A 4,375-nucleotide genomic window follows, 5' to 3' on the forward strand; every position below is an offset into this window, starting at 1 on the left:
ATGTATTCACACACGGACAATACAATTATAGCATGAACAATAGACGATTATCACGAACAAAGAAATATAATAATAACCATTTATTATTGCCTCTATGGCATATTTCCAACAGAAAGATGGTTCGAAATAATAACCAGGCAAGGGACGTAACGTCTCGCCACAAAAGTTGTCAGTAGATGGGACTTGTTAAATATTATACCCTGTTGTGGCTGAGTGTGGTGTCTGTTTCGTAGAGCCGGACACGTTTTCTGTGGTCGAGGACTACTTTGAAGTATTCGGTGGAGGAACCCGCCTTGCAATGCTGAAGACTATCTGCGCGCCGGACACATCGTCATTGAAGCCGGGTTCAGGGGCTACTGAGGGAGTCCTGGATTAAGGGGTCCTCGGGCGTCCAGGCTATGTGACGTGGGCCGGACTAATGGCCCGTGAAGATACAAGGCGGAGGATTTTCTCCATGTCCGGATGGGACTCTCCTTTGTGTGGATGGCAAGCTGGGCGTTCGGATGTGAAGATTCCTTTCTCTGTAAACCTACTCTGTACAACCCTAGGTCCCTCCGGTATCTATATAAACCGGAGGGTTTAGTCTGTAGAGGCAATCATAATCATACAGGCTAGACATCCAGGGTTTAGCCATTACGATCTCGAGGTAGATCGACTCTTGTAACCCCATATTCATCCAAGGTAATCAAGCAGGAAGTAGGGTATTACCTCCATCAAGAGGGCCCGAACCTGGGTAAACATCGTGTCCATGTCTCCTGTTACCTTCGATCCTCAGATGCACAGTTCGGGACCCCCTACCCGAGATCTGCCGGTTTCGACACCGACAACAACATGGCTCAAGCATTTCCTACTCATGCTAGAAGGTTTTAACTATTTACTGTGGCAAAGACAGGTCATGCAGAGGAATGGGTTCAACTACCGCAACATGTAAGTCATAATGCAGTAAAAGAGAGCAAGAGCGAAAGAGTGGGATTGTATCGGAATGCTGAAAGGAGGTTTGCTTGCCTGGCACTTCTACAGATAGCATTGTGTCTTCATCAGTGGCATTGATCTCAATGTTGGGACAATGCCTACCGAGAGGGAACAAACACCGGCAAACAAGGGAACAACACTCAATTCACGGAAATTCAACAATATCATGCATGATCATGACATGGCAACATGCTGTGGTTTGGGCTAATGCAAGTAGCAACAATTTAGATGAAGTTGACTTGAACACAAGATTCAAATTTAAACTCCATATAAGCCATTTCAAATGCCATTTACTCAAATTGTCATATACATAAGCTTTAAGTTGTTCAAACATGCATGAAAATGTCATAAACATATTCTTCATATTTTTCTGATAATTTTTCATATATAAATTATTTTCATTGAAGTTACGGTTTATTTTCTATGATTTTTTAGAAGTTTTAAATATTTTCTGAAATAAATAAATCATTTAGATTTATTTAAATCTAGAAAGTATTTACTGCGTATGCCTTGCATCATGCTTGCGTCAGCAAGTCAACAACGCCAATCCAAGTCAAACCTAACGGCTGAGGCCCACATGTCAGCTGCACTGTGTTAAACTAATTAGGTTAAAGATTTTCAGCCAGTTAATCAAACAGCTGGGCCCACCTATCAGCGGGTCTAGGGACCAGTCCAACGGCAGAGAAGATTAGAAGAAGAATTGCAAATTTGTCCAAGGTAACTCTACGTGTCGTGAAAATAGGGATAAAAAGTCAAAAATGATTACGGTGAATAAAAAGGGCATATTATCTAAAGAAAAAAAAGATAGGAGAGATCATCTAATCCTATGTAAAGCGGGGCAAATTATCAAATGCAAGTAAACTGGGGCATATGATCCAATCTCCCCATTAAAGCTGGGCGTGAACGGATCCATCCATCAATCTAGTCTACTGTTTCGTGTCCTCCACGTCGTTTCTGTCAAAGCGATGCCTCCCTTCTCCTCCCTCATCAATTCCAGCCTACGCAGCAGCAAACCTAAAAAGGGGCAAAAGCTACCACCACTAACACCACAGCTCGTCTAGTCCCATCGGCCGCTTGCAAGTTTCCCACCGCCCATCCTCCCCCTCCTTTAGTACGCCTGCTTCTCCAAGAAGACTCCGCGCCCGCTCATCGCCTTCTTCCCCTCATTTTGTCTTCCAACCAAGACAAGATTTGAGCCGTGCGTGGTGACCGGTGAGTCCGTGCCAGGTTGCGTCGTCGGGGCCGTTCTAATTCCTTTTTTCCCTTTCTCATGCAACCCACTGCTTCGCCGCCAGATCGTCAGTCCAGAGACGCCGCCGGGAACGGAACACCGTCGCGACGCCGCCGGAAATCGCCGCTCCAGAGTAAATCCTCTCGGCTCTCTCCTCCCATTCTCTCAGTTTAGCGGATAGGTCGCCGAAGCGGTTCTTTCTGGCCCCAAATCGTCGCCCATCTGCTTGTTTTCTTGAGCACGGATGAAACTGCTGTAGCTTGAGCTCAATATAGAATGCCCCTTTTTAGATCTAGTCATTTTAGATCTGTATAAATTTTACAGTAAGTAGCCTTTACGTTTCAGATACGTGTAGATGTTACAACAAAATTTTAGATCTGATTCGTCGCCCAGCACGCACAGCTGACCTGACACCTGCACACGAAATGCATGCATGTTTTAGCGTCAAATGGCGCAACAATTTGTTAGTGAACGGTTTTCTTTTTTTGCATAGATCTAAATATCCACCATAAAAAAGATTGACCAAAGTAATGGCAGCAAAAATCGGCTGATAAATCTAACGGTCCACCATAAAAAGAGGAGAGTGGCCAAACTTGAAGTTTCACCAGTGATTTTTAGTCAATCACGTTTCTTCTTCATGTGCCATACTCCGAACACTTTGGACTAGTTGTTTGCTGTGCTTATGGAGTATCTATGTTGTACGAACTTTTTAGTACTAGTAGAACCGAACACTTTGTATGTCTGAACTATGTTGTACGCTTCGTCACTTGGTGCTTGTTATGCTATCTTGAGCGTCATGTTGATGTTGTCAACAATGTTGTGTCCATGCTATTGCTATAAAGAACTGTTAATGTTCATGTTCACCCCTGTTCACTTTCAGTTTGCGTTGCTATTAAGGCATGGTTGCTGTTTGAAATGCTGATTCCTTCGTGAGAATTTGTGGTATTTTAGTTCTTGAAATGGTTAGTAGTTCAGTTACTCCCTTCTGTGGCTTAATCTTTCATGTTCAGCGCACTCTTTGGTCCTGCTGATTTCGGCAATTGGCCGCTCCTGTTCTTTGTGTGGAGATGTCTTTTATATTATGCATGTTTAGGAAGCTGCATGTCATTTTGGTGCTCAGCAGTATGGTTTTGTGTCTGATTGTTACTACAGTGGGCAGTGATTTAGACACTACTATCACTGTTTTGTGTCTGATTGCTACTTCAATACGACTACTGCTTCTGCTTTTTGGCAAGTACAGACTTTGTTCCATTGACTTCCAACCATTTCGGAGAAAGAGCTTGGCTTTTGGTTTTGTTTCCAGTTTCTTTTTGGGGGGTAGTAGGAATGAATTAGTTATGAACTTGATTAGCTGGGCTTTTTCTTTGCTGCTGCTTCAGTGACCGAGTTTGTGTTGGCTGGCGTAATTTTTTTTCTGTTCATCATAGTGGAACCTGGTCTTGTTCCTTTTATTTTTACCCAAAACAATGGAGCAGGTACATGGCTTGCATGGTCACAGATTCACCATGATGTTTCCATTATCTATCTACAAAAATGTTGATATTTTGGCCCATTCAGACGGTGACAGTTTCCACAACAACACCTCTAGATTTATTGAATAAAAGAACTTAAACTTAGAAAAAGAATAAAAAAGAAGAAAAAAAATGCGCATCCAGGGAATCGAACCCTGGTCAGTACCGTGGGAGGGTACTATGATACCACTACACCAGATGCGCTCTGACGAGAGTTTTTCTTTGGTAGATTAATTTGTATTCTAGAGCACTAAGATCTGCAAAGAAATAAAAAAACAAAAAAAGCAGAATGGAGAAGTGGGGTATCGATCCCCATACCTCTCGCATGCTAAGCGAGCGCTCTACCATCTGAGCTACATCCCCTTTTATGCTGCGGATAGTAAGTTAATTACTCATGTAAGTAATGGAAGGTCAATGCAAGGACCGTGTTAACCAAAGCAGGTGCGAAACTTTTTTTTGAAACAAGACAAAAGATTTGCCATTTTCATTGATTAAAGGAGAAGGTTTAAGACAAATAACCGTAAAGCGGAAGACAAATATTTACTCTCACGGCATTACAATACTCAAGTGCGTGGCACCGGCAATAGCCCAAAGATGGGCCTCCTCTTTTATCTTCGCGACGAGCATCATCGTTGTAGCAGCGGGCACCCTCTATTTGACA

General features: G+C 43.0%; 1 long non-coding RNA gene and 2 other non-coding genes across 3 annotated transcripts; 1 reads left to right on the forward strand and 2 right to left on the reverse strand.

Moving 5' to 3' along the window:
• The first annotated feature begins 2,017 nt into the window (after window positions 1-2,017).
• On the forward strand, window positions 2,018-3,743 carry LOC120968154 (uncharacterized). Its single transcript, XR_005762335.3, has 2 exons — window positions 2,018-2,184; window positions 2,268-3,743. It is a non-coding gene; the product is annotated as an uncharacterized lncRNA (long non-coding RNA).
• Window positions 3,744-3,847: 104 nt separating this feature from the next.
• Window positions 3,848-3,918, reverse strand: TRNAG-CCC (transfer RNA glycine (anticodon CCC)). The gene has a single exon. It is a non-coding gene; the product is annotated as a tRNA-Gly (tRNA).
• Window positions 3,919-4,004: 86 nt separating this feature from the next.
• TRNAA-AGC (transfer RNA alanine (anticodon AGC)) lies at window positions 4,005-4,077 on the reverse strand. Its single transcript has one exon. It is a non-coding gene; the product is annotated as a tRNA-Ala (tRNA).
• Window positions 4,078-4,375: the final 298 nt, after the last annotated feature.

Source organism: Aegilops tauschii, chromosome 7, assembly GCF_002575655.3.
Source record: "Aegilops tauschii subsp. strangulata cultivar AL8/78 chromosome 7, Aet v6.0, whole genome shotgun sequence".
Classification (NCBI taxonomy): Eukaryota; Viridiplantae; Streptophyta; class Magnoliopsida; order Poales; family Poaceae; genus Aegilops; species Aegilops tauschii.